Raw genomic sequence first — 15,859 nt, 5'->3', positions numbered from 1 at the left:
GTTCCTTTTCTCTCTGGCAAAGAAGTGGCCTAGCAGCAGAGAGTGGAGGGCACAGTGGGCGCTGTGTTAAATAGAATTTTAGTGTAAGAGATAAAGAAATTATTTTAAATTTGGGTTGGCTCTCGGTAGTGATCCATCCATCTCAAAGAACTGCATCTCCTCTTGGTTCTGTAATAGCAGAGCCCAGCTGAAAGCCTGCTGTGGTAAGCAGGAAAACCTCCATCAGTTCCTGTAAGATCTGGATCAGGCCCTGTATTTACTGTGAAATTTGGTTTGACTTGCCAATATTGTAGTTAACTGATTCCGTAAGTGGATATAGTATGAACTGATAAAACGAGTCATCCCGATGGCTTTCTTCACTTTGTTACCCTAATGGACCTCATCACTGTCCCTCTCTGTTTACAGAACACAGAGCAGCTGCCCTGGGACTCGCAGGCGCTGGCACACGCTGCTGATTCATAACCTGTTGCAGGAGCTGTGCTGTTCATACTTGGGGGGCCACATATAGCCTGGTTTAAGGCTGAATGTTGCCTGTTTCCTCCCATTCTCTTATCCTTTCCTGAAGAATCTCCAGCCACTAGGAACTGACTTACCTGCAGTACTGAAAGATCCCACCCTGCTAGCTTGACCACAGTGCTTTCAACTGTACCTCGGCTGGAAGCACAAGGCAGCTGCCTGTGTGAAATGTACCTAGCGAAGCTTTTTCTCTTGCAGTGACCTTGCGCAATAACCTCACTTTCCTGGTGAAGGGCCTGAGAAAGAGCAAGACTGAACCTGTTCCCGTCGGGAAGGGACCTTCTTGTCACTAAGGAGTGGGGCAAAGCAGGGTGAGGGGAAGCATGGGCTGAGGTAGGAACTGGCCCCAAAAGTGTGCCTCTCTGCATAGCTGCCGCTGTGCCTGGGCATTGAAGCCCCTGGTGTTCTCTGGGGTGTGATGCTTTCTGTTTTGTAGCTCAGTTGCTCTTAAAGCCTTGTGGGACTAAGTGAGACTTTTTTGTAATGCCCTGTTCCCTTTCTTCTTTGAGCCTGTTTCTGTATTGGACTTCAACAATTTAGGTGCAAGACGTGATACTGCGGCTGTGAAGCAGTCCCCCCAACCCTGCAGCATAGGGAAGGCCTATATTTATCCACTGTCTTTCCTCTCTTGGGATAAGGCAATTATTCTGAAGGTCTGTTTATTGCACAAATTTCTCTGGGAATATCCCATGCAGGAAAAGCACTCTGAGTCACCTACAGCCTGTAGTGTTACAAAGAATTTCTGTGGTTCCTGCCAGTGCTCTTTACTCCTGATAGGAAAGAAGTTGTTTCCCTCTGGAAAATCAGGATTCCTGACTACAAGGAATAGCTAAAAGTAATAAGCTCCTGCTCAGTCCTTACTGCTGGCTGGCTGTGGTTTACGCTGTGTTTAACTGCAGTAATGCCTTCCAGAGACAGGATCAGAAAGTTAGATCCAGAAGGAATCAGGGCTGCTGGTGTGGAGTCTAGAGTAACACCAGCAGTGCTGCAGTGGAACTGCTTGTGTTGCAAGAAACAATGTTTGGGAAGGGAAATCCTCTCTGTTTTCAGAAAGCACCTGTAATCTGAACACAGACAGGGCTTTCTGGCTTTCTAGCCAATGTGGGCCTGAAGGAGCACTGACATTATCACCTGTTGAACAGGTCAAACCCACTACCCAAGCTGGGGGAGCTGCTGTCGATTCCTCTGCATCATGCTCCAGTTGCAGGTTAATAAGGAGCGGCGCTGACTAAGAACTGGCATCTTTGGTTGAGGCACATCAGTAATGCTAACACTTACTTACCTGCAGCAGCAGGATTTGGGAAGTTGCTGCAGAAGAGAGCAGTAGCCAGTCTGCTAACATGGTCTGAATGTGCACCTCCCACACTGTGTACACAGCACATGAAAGACAAAGGTGTGAAATACAGCTGACACAAATGCAGGTCAGGCTACGTACTACCTTTATCAGTGCTGTCTCACTGCAACGGCAAGAACTACCACATGGGGTTTTTTATTGTGCAACCTTAAGCATGTTTTCTTAGTGTGCAAGCAGAGTACAGGCAATAAAGAAATGCTGTCTTATAAATGGTTGAGAGATTTTTTTTTTCAGGTGCTGCAGGAGATTCAGCCTCTCTTCTTCAGTTGCGGATTGTTGCGTGACCTCCCCTTCTCGCTTCTCAGGAAGTGCTGAGAAGCCTGTCCCCCATGGTGGTACAAACGGGAGGTTTTTAAGTAAGGAGAGTGGTGATCAGGAACCCATGTCTTGGAGGCAGTGCAGGAGCAATTAATCTCCAGTCTTATTTTTTTACCTCTTTCAAGCAGCCAGAGTCCAGCTGATCAGGGAAGGCGGAGCAGGGAGGAAAAAAAGGGAGATGCTTCCCCAGTGTCTGGGGCAGCGTAGTGCTTTCAGAGAGGGCACATTCTTACCTTGTACCTGTATTTGCATAACTAAACATTTATTTTAATAATGTCCCATGCATCCTTTTCACTAGAGTTAGGAATTTGGTTGCTTTTAATCTTTGTGCCTTGGCATGGCTCCAGCTGGCTGTTCGTGCATTACAGAACTAATCTCTCTGCAGCTTTGGCCAAAGAAATTATTGTTAATTTCCCCTGCTGTCAATTGATAGCACAGGTAGCTCATTGTAACATCTTTTTTTTTTTTAGCAGGAACAGGGTGGACTTCTGTTTCAACCATAACAAAGTGGCACAGAGTTTGAGCAGGTTGCACTTGGACAACAGTAAGCACCAGGGTGATTTTTATTACTGGATGGTCTTTTGTTGTCTCTGTGCACAATTTTTAAATGGCCTGTTGGAAGACCCAGACACTTACAGTCTAGAGGGGCATGTTGTTAGTTTTTAAACCTGTCTGATACCAGACCCAAACTAGACCAGACTTTCCACAAAATTCCTGATTTTACAACATCCCCCTGATTTTGTCAGAATCTCTCCTGCCTCTGCATGGAAGCCCTGGGAGCAGCCACCCTTTGCAACTGACTGCTGGAAACTGCAGCATAAATAAAAGGCAAATAATGGTGAGGTGGTATGAGACAAGGGAGGATGCAAAAAAGAGTCTGCCTAGGGGCTTATTCCTGCACCATATTGTCTGCAATCTTTTAGTTGACAGGTGACTTTTTGCACACACTTCATAAGCCATTTTGGAATTGCATCACAAGACAGTACTCTTCCTATAGCCTGGGAAGCCTTATCCTGGCACATGCAACAGTGCACCAGTATACAATCAGATCTAGGGGTAAAGGTGAAAAATCCAGCTGCTCTGATAAGCAGCCATGGTCCCACAAAGCTCTGCACACGGGCAAAGGGACCTCGCTGTGCCCTGTGTTTCACTTGTCTCTTTCATGTTAATACACTAAGGATAAGCATAACAGGATTAGCTTGACAGCATCTCTTTGAAAAGCCAAAATAGGGCTGAACAGTGAGCATTAAGCCACAGTGTTAAGTTTAAAGCTTTCCCACAGGACAAATGCAAGAATTGCAAAGGTTTGGGATGTTGTTTTCTTCTACCTTCTTTATTCCAGCAGCCTGAACTCCAAGGGACAGCTTCCATTTGTGCACATTTAATCAGTTCCTGCTATGGGGATCATGCAGTTTCTCACACATTATTTTGTGTCCTGTCACCTGCTTCTGTTTGTGTCTTTTCATGCTCTTTTTACTTGTTAATTACTTAGTCCATATATATATTGACCAAATACTTAAGCTCCAAGTATGAAAGTATCTCATAGCTTGCGCTATACACCTTTAAACGCTCTATTTGGAAATCTCCTGCTCAGTGCCAATAGATCCAGAGTCCTGCAGTTCAGAGCTTCGTTAGCTCTTTAAGCCGCCATCAGTCTGCTCATTACTTATCTGGCTGTTTATGAGTCACACGGAAATTTCAATTGGCGCAGCTACAATAATCCTGCTCCAGACTCTTCAGGCCTGCAAGGTGTGCTTTATATGCATATCGAGCCCTGTGGTTTAAAAGGCCCTGATCCTGCAAACACAAGTGTAGCTGTGTGCGTCTTCTGAAATGACTAGTCCACAGGAGACCTGACCAGGTAAAATTATTTTTTTCAAGGCAAACATGTATGTCCAGTAAATATATATTACTCCAGTAATTGGGAGGTTTGGGGTCCTGCGGTATATCTCACCTTTACCTGCAGGCTTTCCCAAGCACACAACTGCTGTGCAGGCAGCAGTTGTGCCTAACCACGCCCATTTGCTGACCCAAATCTGCCAGGACGGGAGGTTACATTCTTTCCTGTTTGTACATGAAATCTCTGGACACGGCAAGAAGGCAGCTGCCCAGTGTGGCTGGCTACCCAGGACTCTGCCGAGGAGGGCTGGGGCCTGGGGTAGGGGCCGGTGTCTCTTCTTGCCTCCTAGCTCTGACACACGCTCCCTGCAAGAAACCTCTCGATGTTGAAGTGTGAGCTGGTCCCCTAAGGCTCTATTTAATCACTTGGCTCTCCAGGGGCACTAAGCTAAAGCTTAGGTAGGATCCCCGTGGGCTGAGGAGAGAGGAGCTGGTTTACTCATTGGGAAGGATGAAGTGATTTTCTGAGTTGGGCACATGGGCAGGGGAGGTTAAGTGCTGCAGTCGAGGCAAGCACCCAAGAGGCCCTAAACTGGCCTTTTCCCTCCCTCCCTGCTCAGATCTCCTCTCTTCCCACCTACCCCTAAAAAACTGTGCGAGGCCACTCAGCCGCCGAGGGGAGTGGGCCAAGGGTCTTTCTTCTGAAACCAGCCTTTGTGCGGGGCAGTTTCTTAGCACACAGGTATTTGGGCTGAAGTCGAAATGAGGTAATGGAAGGATGAGGCAATGTGCCAGTCAGGGCTTGATCTTGATTTACAGGATGTTTCATGGAAAACTCTTACAAGAAGCAGGACTGACGCCTTTAAAAAAAAAAAAAAGAAAAAAGAGAAAGAAGCTTCAGCTCGGGTTTGCTGTAATGTGTTGCCTGCGGCAGTGGAAACGCCAGCGTGAGGCCCAGGTGGCCACTGCTACCAGAGGCAGGCTTTGGCAGGGTTGCACGGCACCAGCAACGCCGAGCGCTCCGCGACCGCACCGCAGACACGGCCGAGCCCGCAGACCTCGCAACCCGCCGGATTTCGGGGGGTTTTGTTTTGCAGGAAAGGAAGAGCGGCAAAGGGGCGAGGCCGGGCTGTGCGTGAGCGCCCGGGTGCCGGAGGGAGGCGCCCGCTGGGCGTCCCGGGCTGGGCTGGCCGCGCCGCCCGCCCTCCCTCCCTCCCTCTGTCGCTGCCTTCCCTCCCTCACGGCGCGGCAGGTCGGGGCGTGAGGCGGCGCGGAGCGCTCCGGTCCGGCGCGGCTCGCTGCGGAGGGGTGAGGCGGGGCGCCCCCGAAATGGCGGCCGCCCGCGGAGGGAGGGCGGGGGCGCGGCGCGCGGGTCCCCCCGCGGCCGTCGGGAAGCGGCGGGGCGGGGGAGCGGGGTGGGAGAAGCCGGGGAGGGGGGGGGCCGGGACGGCGGCGGGTGCTGCCTGCAGCGGCCCCTGACAGCCCGGCCCGGGAGAGGGGAGGCGAAGCGCTGCCCGGGGGCCCCGTTTGTTGCAGGTAGGGTCTGCGCTCGCCTCGGCCGCCGCCCCCTCCCGAGCGGCACGCTGGCCGCCGGGCCGTGAGCTGGCCCGTCTGCACCTGGCTGCGGTCAGCGAAGGCCGGCTCGATTGCAGCGCTGCTTTATTTCCCCATCAGCACCCAGTGGCACTGTACAACTTCGCAGGGGCTAGGCTTTGGCTTTTTTTTTTTTTTTTTTTAAAGCGTTTTAACCTGTTGCGGGGGTGGGGAGGTGGGGGTGGGAGCAGGAGCTTTGCACGTTAGGAAAGGTGTTCTGAATGTTGCCATAATCTTGTGAAACGATATTTACCTCCCTCTGCCTTTCGTTCAGTTAAGTCTCCATGTGGTACAAATAAGACTTGGCCTTTATGTTGGGCTTGTAGGACCCTTGGAGGAAGAGGAGGGGGAGAGCGAGCCCTTGTTTACCACAAAATCCAGGCGATGTTCTGCTTCTTTCATTTTATGGAAGCTGAATGAGATGGCAGGCTGATGGTGATGGGTTATTGTTGCACCGTAGTGTTGCTTGCCATGAGGAATCTTTCCCAGTAGCCTTTGCTCCATGTCATCTTATGAAGAACATAAACTGCTGCAAATTTAAAAAAATCCTTTTGTAATCAAACTGTTGCAGTACCCTGTTGAATTTTAGCAATGACATATCTTTATTTCAGGTCACTCTGTAGCATCCCTTAAATTACGCTGCTTCACTTCCTTTGTCCCCCTACAGCACTTCCTGGCTTCCTCTGAGAGTTCATGTGGTGTCTGTTCGAACAAGGTTAATTAAAATGGTGTCACCCATCAGAGGTAGTGCCCAGTGGTGGCCATTTTGTTGAAACAGTTTTGAAACAAGTCCCTTTTGCCAGAATCGTTTCCTTTGCCATCTGCAAGGCCATTGCGTGGGATATCTACCACCTGTTGTTGAGGCTGAAGAGTCTGTTAATGTGTCATCAGTCAGATAAGGGTCCATCCCAGTCCTCCTGCGGGACTCTCACTGCTTCCGAAGATGACTGCCTGTGATGGAGAGAGCAGAGCATCTGTCTCTTCTGAGCTGTTGCTGAGCTGAATGGAAACTAGAAAAGTCAATGCAAAAGTTTCAGTATATTTAGATTCTCTGAAGGAGTTTGTGTGCCTAGGACAGGCAGTTCCCGATCTGCACATTGTTGGAAGATGGGCAATGTTTCGGGGAGCATCACTTATGCTTTACCTGAGGCATCTGGTGACAGGTCCCTGTCAAAGCCTATGCTGGCTTGCATAGGTGGGTCTGGGCTCTGGTTTGCTACAGCTGCTCTTAGGTGCCAGTATTTTGAGTCAGATGTCCTTGCTGTCCTTGTAGATCGGAGGATTTGGCAGCTTTTGAGCTCTTCCATGTAACTATCCTGAGATCACATCCTTGCTGTGTAGTTTCCTGATGATGTCTCTGAGTTCCTGACCTGGATGTTATTCTGTCCGTGTGCTGTACTTCTACAAAAAGCATGTTTTATTCCAAACTGTCACATACATTGATTGGCCTGCGGCTTTTTTAAAATAATGGCTCACCTTCTTGGTGGAGTCCTTCTGCAGTGGAGGAGAATGACTCCCTCAGTTGCCTGGTAAAAGTCCTGACAGTCTCTGCTGTATGTGGACTCCAGTAAACAATACAAACATGCCTTTTCTATGTGCTTGAGATAATGTCCCATGTATGATATGTCATTTTACTCTGGAGTCTGAGGTGGTTAGTCCGTCCTGCGGTATGTTTTGTGGGAGCTTAACAGTCAAGTTTTCTTTCTCCTGTCTCAAGGCAGGTGTGTTAAAGGAGGGTTTGATCTTAGTGCAGAGAGCAGAGCACTGAGTAAGAGGAGCTTTGACAGCCCAGTTGGGGCTGTGGCTTTCCTTCTCTTGGATCTAATGCAAAAGCCATCTTCTGAGTAAGCAGGGAGTACCAACCCAAGAAGATTTTTCTCCAGTGCTTTAGCTTCCCAGCCCCCTTGTGCAGAAGGAAGGTCTTAACACCAGTTTGGAAGTGGGCAGGACTCTGAGGCTTCTCTTCAAGTACAGTAAGGCACACACAGCTGAAATCTTGGCTCTGCGAAGGATATTTTCAGTGCAGCCTCCGAAAGTTTGTGACGATGCTTGTGAGAGATTCTTCAGCAAGGGGGTGGAAGAAAGCTGCTTGTATTCCCTTGTCAAGCAAAAATGCTAGGTGGGAGTGGCTGAGGGAGTGCTATCTTTCCCTGCTAGGAAGTTTCCAGCAGACATATTATATTATTCCCAGCCAATATAGTTGTAGCACAACTCTAGCTGTTTCCATTGCACATACACAGACCAGGCAACAACTCCCTTGCTCTTGAGACAGCCCTAAAGGGGTTGACTGGTGAGCTGTGTCTCCTCTAGTTGGGTCATCCCACAGGTAAATTCACTTGTCGCTTCTACAAAGTTTGGCTTCTGCTCTAAGGAGTGCATTGGCCTACTTGTTATGCATAGGAGGAAAATACGTATTTACATGTATTTGTACATGTAACATCTCTATCACCGTGTATACCTGTATGTGGCAAACTGTCCTGTCTGACGTTTGGATGATTTGGTCACTTATAAAGCAATCATGCTCTCTCTCTGTTTTCTTGTGCTTTCTGTTTAAGACAGAAGCTTAGAAAGATAAAAGGTGCATGGACTGACTGAAAAACAAAAAGGGGGAGCTTTGCTTTTTCCTGTCCCAGTCTACTACTACTACCTCCAATGGCCACCTCAGTTTTGCTCTTGAAACCTCCTGAGAAGATGCTCTTCTACTCCCCACCTCTTGTCTCTGCTCCTGGGCTCAACACTGGCTTATCTCCATTTCTCCCTGAGCATGTGCACTGACAGCTGAGGTCATGGAAAGCCTGAGGAAGGGTGACTCCTGGAAATTACAGCTCGTCTCAGCTTCCCTGGCTGTGAGGAACAGAAACTTTAGTCTCCCTGGTTGTTTAAAAACCTTCAAGATTCTGAAGGTGAAGACCAGGTCTTCCAGTTCACTTGTTCACCCTGCCTTTCAGACCCTGAACGTGATTTTCCTTTTGCCACAGCAAAGCCAAAACGAAATGAACAATGTCACTGCTTGTAAAATCGCCCTATTTTCCCATTCTTTTTTGTACATGCATTTTGGCAGAGCTTTCCCGCAGGATGGTGACCATCTTCCCAACCTGTGATAAATGTGCTTTTCCCTGCCGCCCCATGCCTGAAGCCAGGGTGTGGAGGGAGAAATGAGGAACAACAGGGCTGCAGGAGGGAGATGAGGTGTTTTGTTAGTTCTACACCTCGTACCATCCCTCCCCATGGCACAAAAACCGTTCACTGCCGGGCCCTCTTGACAAGGATCAGCACTGTAATAGCGGCACTGCTGATGGGCCTCTCTCGCCAGTGCTCTGCTCTGTCCTGCCTGCCAGACTCCTCTGTTGTGATCTCAACAGCCTGGCACCCCGGGGAACGAATTCAGTCAGTCTTATTAGTCCTGCATCCTGGCTGCTGCACAGTAATAAAACTCTCAGCAGAATGAGCAGGAGGATAATTACTATTTTGTGCTCCTGACATTGCATGGCAGAGTGGGGGGTGTATTTTGGAGTCTGGGCCACATTTGGGTATGACCAGCTTGGCCTGTGTTTCTAACCTGAGTTCCTCTTGCTGGTGTTGTGGTGATGGCTCTCCAGTCCAAGCTGGGAAAGTGCTGTACAGCTCGGTAGGGGCATTTCAGGCGGTAGCGCAGTAGCTCAGCACGGGCCTGAAAGTGTAGCTGGCTCCTTAGAAGGATGCAAGCAAGAGTAGCTGCCATAACATGCCAGCTGGGGTCTTCATGGAGTTATTGATATATAGATATAGATATATATATTTGTGTGTGTGTGTATCTCATGCATAGTTTTGATGCCAGCAGTGCTGGAGAGTACTGGAGGCAGGATACTGGTTCAGTGGGAGAAGGAAGGACATCAGGAATTATGTTCTGCAGAGGTTAAGGGAGGGTCCTCGGCAGCTGTTTAAACTCATTTGGGTGTTGACCCACAGCTGCTGTCAGCAGGGTACAGCCAAGCAAATGCAATTTTAATCGTGCAGTGAGTTGCACAGTGTGTATTGCCTGCATCCATGCAGGCTGCCATGGAATCGCTTTTTCTGCCTGCTGAGCATGTGTGTAAGAGGTGAGTGCATCCAACTGAGGGAGTGTGGAGGAAGTGGGATGTGGCACAGCCTCTTGAGGTGGAAATGAGACATGTCGGAGGTGTAAGAGGGGATGTTGCTCAGACCCATGGGTTGTTCCTGGCAGCAATAATGAGGCTTTGTAAGGAAAAACTGAGCCAGAAGTAGGTGGCACAAAATGTTTGGCATTGACCATTGTTTCTTATCTATTGCTGGTACCGGGTCTGAATGCAAAAGGAGCAAAGTTCACTTTTCCAACCCAGGTTCTCTTTCCTTTTATAGGAAGGAAAACGAGCAGCGGGGAGCTGGTTTTAAACAGAGCAGTGGGGAGCTGGGGCAGTGGAAAGAGTTGTGAGGCTTTAAGTGACTGTGCTTCAGTGGAGGTTGTCCCTGTAGCTGCAAAGTGGAAGGTGCACACTCCTAAGAAGCTGTGGAGTTGAGCTGAAATCTTCAGCATGTTTCCCAGATGTCTTTTCCACCGTAGGAGAGGGACAGGTTAAAAGGAACAAACACATTCTGGAGATGCTGTGGGAGAAAGATCTGGCTGTGCTGTACAAATGGGCAAGGTGAAAGCATGTCTGATACCTCGCCCTGGAACACTTCTGCCCGTATGGGGGAGAAGTAGACAGGAGAAAGACCAAACAGGTAATTACTATTTTGTGCTCCTGGTATTGCATGGCAGAAAAAGAGGTGTGTTTTGGAGTCTGGGCCATGTTTGGGTATGACCGGCTTGGTCTGTGTTTCTAACCTAAGTTCCTCTTGCTGGTCGGGTGGTTATGGCTCTCCAGTCTGAGATGGAAAAGTGCTGTACAGCTCGGTAGGGGCATTTCAGGCAGTAGTGCAGTAAGCTCAACGCGGGACTGAAAGTGTAGCCAGCTCCTCTATAGAAGGATGCAAGCATAAGTAGCTGCTAGTGGCGGGCAGGGTACGGGTCTAGTGGGAGAAGGAGGGGCAGTCAGGAATTACACTCTGTGGAGGTTGAGAGGCATCCTTGGCAGCTCTTTAAATACAAGTGTATGACTTAGCAGCATAGCTGGAGTACGAACAATGGATTCTTTAGCTCTGTTAAGAGATCCAGTTAAAACTGGGACCAAGAGTGGTTTGAGATAGGAATTTCTGGGGGAGAGGTTTCTGTTTTGTGTGAAGTGGATCATGTTTTAAGTCTTGCTCACCGGTTATCTGCCAGAGCAACGTCCACAACGCCTGCGTGGTTGTGTTTTCAGGGAATGCTCTGATCTGCAGTGACCACCACACTGCAACAATAAAGAAAATACGGGGCAAGGACAGTTTTGGTCAAATTTATATGCTAATAGAGCCAGCTGGCAGATGCCAGCCACGCTGGCATTTCTGGCATGCCAGCCAGTGAGCAGGACTTCTGGAGTGCCAGATGAGGCAGGCGTGAGTCATGGCTTGTGAATGTCAGTATTTCTTCCTAGCTTTGGTGGAATTCAGAAGGGAGGAATTATCTCCTCCCCACATTGCCCTGGAAACAGAGCTGATAATTTTTCTCCCTGGTCACTGTAAGCTGCACGCAGAGCTCCCAGGGAGGTGGTGGGGAGCTGTGTGTGCGATCACAGCAGTGTACGGCAAGCATAGAAGCCGGGCACATGGACATGAGCGTGGCAGGCACTGCCTTGGAGCAGCCAGCTCTGGAGCAAGAAGGGGTCTCAGTTGTGTGTGTGTCAAGTGCTGTGCACGAGGAACATGCATATGGGAAAGTGTTGGGCTTTGTGCTGGTGGGTTCGGCTGTTGTAGCATAGAAGGGATGAGTCCAGTCCTGCGTGGAAGTACAATTTGCTGAGGAGCTGAGCTGCCAGCAAGCTGGAAGCTGTGGTTAGTTTCAGGTCCCCCCTTGCTATATGGAGTAGCCCTCTTCCATCTTTCTTTCAAGACTTGATTTAGGTGAGAGGTCTGCCAGAGGTGAGCTGAGAGATTTGATGTGGTCTCCAATTTACCTTGTCTGCTTGGAGGGTTTTTGGAAGGACAGATTTCCTGTTACCGGGAGGACCTCTTTCCGTATTTGCGGAGGAGGAACTGTCAGGCTGGTTGCTGTGTCTTTGAGTCCCAGTTTTCTGTTTTTTTCGTCCTCCTGAGCAGGTAAAGAGTACAAGCGTCCGCAGAGCTCCTGTGCTGTACGTGGGGAATGAGGCTGCACTCAGCCTCTGAGATGGGCTCTGGAGAGCCTAACAAAAGCCTGCTCTATCCATTGTGTGCTGCCCAGGCCTTACCTCCAGTGTGTGCAGTGTGACCCAAGACAGGAAAAAAGAGAATTTAAACCACTGTGCTTACACTAGGAAAAAATCCTGCTTGCTGACTTTACTGGGCTGTTTGCCCTCCGAGTTGGTCAGGCACTGGGGAAGCGTGGATGCTGACTCACAGGTATGCTGCAAGAAGCCTGGAAAGAGCGAAAAGCAGACACAGTTGCAGAGGAAAAACTCTGCTTTCACTGGTGTCGTGAGGTTTACTTTGGCTGCACCTGTCTCCGTGTGGAAGAAAACCCCCTTCTAGAAAAAAGGTGTTTTATTGTTTGCTACTTCATCAGGAATTTTAACAAATTTTTAGGAAAAAAAGGAAGGGAGGGGGAAGCCAACTTAGATGAGAGCAGTGAGAGTATCCAAATTAAATTATTGTAGTTACATCAATGTAATTCTTATCAGCAGTATATTTACAAGTGTGTAAGTGGGAGGCTGGTTTCCCTGTACACAGAGGGCAGGGATCAGCAGTATCCTCCCAATTTCTGACATTGATAGCCATGTCTGGCCAGCCCAGGTCCCCTCTCCCTGTATCACCCGGACCAAAAAGTCTTTTTTGTTTTCCTGTGTGTGTGCACACGGTAGTGGTTATCAAGTCAGATGCTGCTGCTGTATGTGCATATACCCCTGCAGTGAGGATTTTTCTGAGAGGAGTTTTCTGAGTGGCAGGAAGGTGTCCCTGACACCAGAGCGGTCAGTGCTGAAACACCCTTTCATCTGAGGTCAGTAATAGGAGGATTATTTTCTGTGCCAGAATTGCCCTGGTTACTTCCAGCATGAATTTTAGAATTTTATCTAAATTCTTCAAAAGCAAGGAATGACTTTTGTTTTCTGGGTTCTTCTGTCCCTTGATATCCTAGAGGGACCTCATTTTCACAGTGGGCTTTTAGTACTGGCTGAAGCTCAGGTCAAAGTGAAGGTAGTTACTCGGTTTCTTCAGAAACTTTTGGCTGTGTTGTTCCTGGATTTTCTCTGAGTATTTTTTGCTTTTAATGTTTAAGGACTTACTGAGCATCTTAAATAACCTACAAGTGAACCAAGCTGTGGACTACTTTTCCCCTCCTGCTCACTAATGGCATGGAGTGCATTGAGAGACGGATAATGAGTCTGCCCAACGCCAGATATTTGCCATGTTCCTGTCTCTTACATGCAGAGGAAAGTGCTCTGCTGCTTTCTGCTGGGCTCAAAGAAGTAGTCTGAATGCTGAGTATGTGCCAGTAATGTTTGGAGAGGCTCCTGGGGGAACAAAGTGTGTGATTTCTCCCATCTCCTGAAGTCTTCTTGAGTCTTCCTGGTATTTGAGGGTTAATCCAGGGTGTCCCAGAGTTGTAGAACACGCTACTTTGAGCCTTTAAAATTTTAACCTTTAAAATAACATGAGATCAGATGCTATGGGCCCTCTTTACTTGAAGAGTGACCTCCAAGGTGGGGCGGGGGGGACGTGGGGAGGATTAAGTTTCAAACTCCTTTTAGGCTTTCCTTTAATGAAACTTGTTCATATAGTGCTAGGGTAACCTGATGGTGGAGAAATCCCCTGCAGGATTTCCCATCTTCATTTGAAGTCCAGCTGGTTTGTGCTGGCATCTGGTAGACAAACGCTTTTCCAGTTACTTATTCCTGCCAGCTCTAAATGAAGTGGATGATACACTGAGACAGACTTACCAAAATTTCTGCACTGATTATACCTCTGCACCCTTCATGGAGATCTGCCCTTTGCCTGTGCATTGATTTGAAGTGGCGGAGAGGACCTGAGCAAGCCCAGCTGCTGGTGCCTCTGCGTGCAGATCTGTGTACAGACCGGTGGAGCAAGGTGCTTCAGGGAAGTGGTTGATGGCTTGGGGCTGGGGGATTTCTTTAGAACTTGTTGGCCTGTGCTCTGGGGTCAGGGACTTCTTTTTATCTTTTCCCCTGCCCCCAGCCTTGGTGAAGGGCCAGCAAGTAATTACCTTGAGGACAGACAGCCCTTGCCTCCCAGTTATTTATTCACATGCTGGTGCCTCCCTGTCAAGTTTGCAGGCTGGTCTAAAAACAGCTGCGTAAATGGTTTTGGTGGAGTCATTAAAACCTCCTACACAAGAGGAAGGCATAAGAGGGAGGAGTGATTTATTTTTGGCTGGGCGTTGTTTAATTTTTACTGGAAGAATGATCCTTTTCAAGGCAGCCTTAGGCAGCGTGGATTGAGCATTGTTTCCAGCATTGCTCCTATAGCAACAGGAGAGAGATAGTTCCTATGAACTTGGACTTACAGCTCTGGGAAATGAAATGTCATTTAATTTGCCCTTGACTGTGCTTGATATTTGATCTGACTCTAGTAAAGTGTTTTTAGCTCTGGAGAGGAATATAACTCCTCAAAGCGTTCAATGATAACTCCAAAACACCCTTGGAGCCACGGGCATCAGGGATATATAAGGACCGATGGTCAGAAGAGACTTCTTGGACATTCCTGGTGCTGCTGTTAGTGAAGCAGGTAATTCCAGGTGTGAGAGTGTTCCTGCATTAGGTGGCTGTCTTGGGTAGAAAGGGAGGCTCCTGAAGATGTCACTGGTATCTTTCTAGCTACCATGCTGAGGTGAGAGCTGCTGTTGCCCCGTTCCGTGGCTGCATGATGTTCCCTTTTCTCTCGGTGCGCTGGGGCACTGCAGAGTGCATTGCCTCATTCCTAGGACCGCAGGTGCCAGCTCCGTTGCTGACGTGCTGAGAGGTTTTCTCTGGCATGGCTGGCACCAGTCCTGAGCTAATTAGCAACATGGTTGAAGCAATAAGACTGTTAACCTTGGTTTCCACTGTCAAATCCCTTCTCAGCTGCTTTTAAAATATGATCTTTGTGGAGTTGAAACTGAGGCAGGCTACCTGGGAGAGATCTGTGGGCTGACTCCAGAGACTTTTGCTTTGCTTGTTTACACCACAGAACGCGTGAACAGGAATGGCCTATTCAAAGCAAAACAAGTTTGTACAAAAGCTAAAGCTGGTGCCAGCTTTCTGTGCACTTCTTGCTTTGCACTGTCTGCAGTCAGGTGTCTCAGGCACAGGTAGGGCAGTGCTAACAAGTAGCTTGAAAACTTTGTGTTTTACAGTTTAGTGTTCTGCAGTGGTCTTCCAGAGGACAGAACAGCTCGGTGGATGGAGGATGGATGTTGAGATACAAGGAGAGCGAATCTGCCCTTTCTCTCTGCTGAGAGAGTCACTTGATCTCTCTGTGTTCCTATTACAATGTCCTACCTTTTTTTCTTTGTTGAGATGCTTTGAGGAGGCAAAGGGTCTTTCAGGCAGTGAGATTATAGAACATTGTGTCATTGGGAGGCTAGAAACGTACCCTGTGGTGACACACAAGCTGCTTGCCCTCTCTTCCAAAAACTGCTGCACGTATTTTTTGACAGTGGGATTTAAAGTCCCACAATTCATTTGTGAGCTCGGTGAGGTGAAGATGATGGCCTGCCATGGGATATGCACCTGCTGCTGTTGGTAGGCAAAAAAATCTACTGGCTTTTAGCTAATCAGCTTCTCGCTGCAGAGATTTGTAGGGAATGAAACTGAAAGTACCTTTGCAATGAGACCGCAGCCAAATTTTGAGTGCCTATGTGCTAGCTACAGCACAGCACATGTTCTTAGGTTAGTCTTTGCCCTGAGCTCAATTGTGTAGAAATCCAGCTATTTGTAGAGAGTGAACAAATGGTTATCATCGCTGCATTATTTGGAGAGCACTTTGAATTCATGTACAGAATTGCCTCAGTAGGCTTTGTAGGGGCTGGGAAGGTTTTTATGCTCCCAGGATTTTTAGCACTTGTGGACTTGGTCCTAGTACTGACATGGCTACAGGGCAGGGAAGTTTTGTGAGCACTCCCTGAAAACACTGAGGACCCAGTGGCTTCGCTTCTGAGAGCTGAGCTGAAAATGAATGTAATGAATAGGA

The 15,859-nt window shown here is 48.5% G+C and overlaps 1 protein-coding gene across 1 annotated transcript in view; it reads left to right on the top strand.

The window, feature by feature from the left end:
* The first annotated feature begins 5,296 nt into the window (after positions 1-5,296).
* The window catches only part of CD151 (CD151 molecule (Raph blood group)), a 38,330-nt gene continuing 27,767 nt past the window's right edge, over positions 5,297-15,859 (top strand). The window contains exon 1 of the mRNA XM_075712188.1: positions 5,297-5,335. The gene's annotated coding sequence lies outside the window, so the exon portion shown is untranslated. The remainder of the gene's footprint in view (positions 5,336-15,859) is intronic.

The sequence above is a fragment of the Pelecanus crispus genome, chromosome 6, assembly GCF_030463565.1.
Source record: "Pelecanus crispus isolate bPelCri1 chromosome 6, bPelCri1.pri, whole genome shotgun sequence".
NCBI classification, from domain to species: Eukaryota; Metazoa; Chordata; class Aves; order Pelecaniformes; family Pelecanidae; genus Pelecanus; species Pelecanus crispus.
Note: the sequence above shows the minus strand (reverse complement) of the source record. Positions and strands in the feature narration are given on the sequence as shown.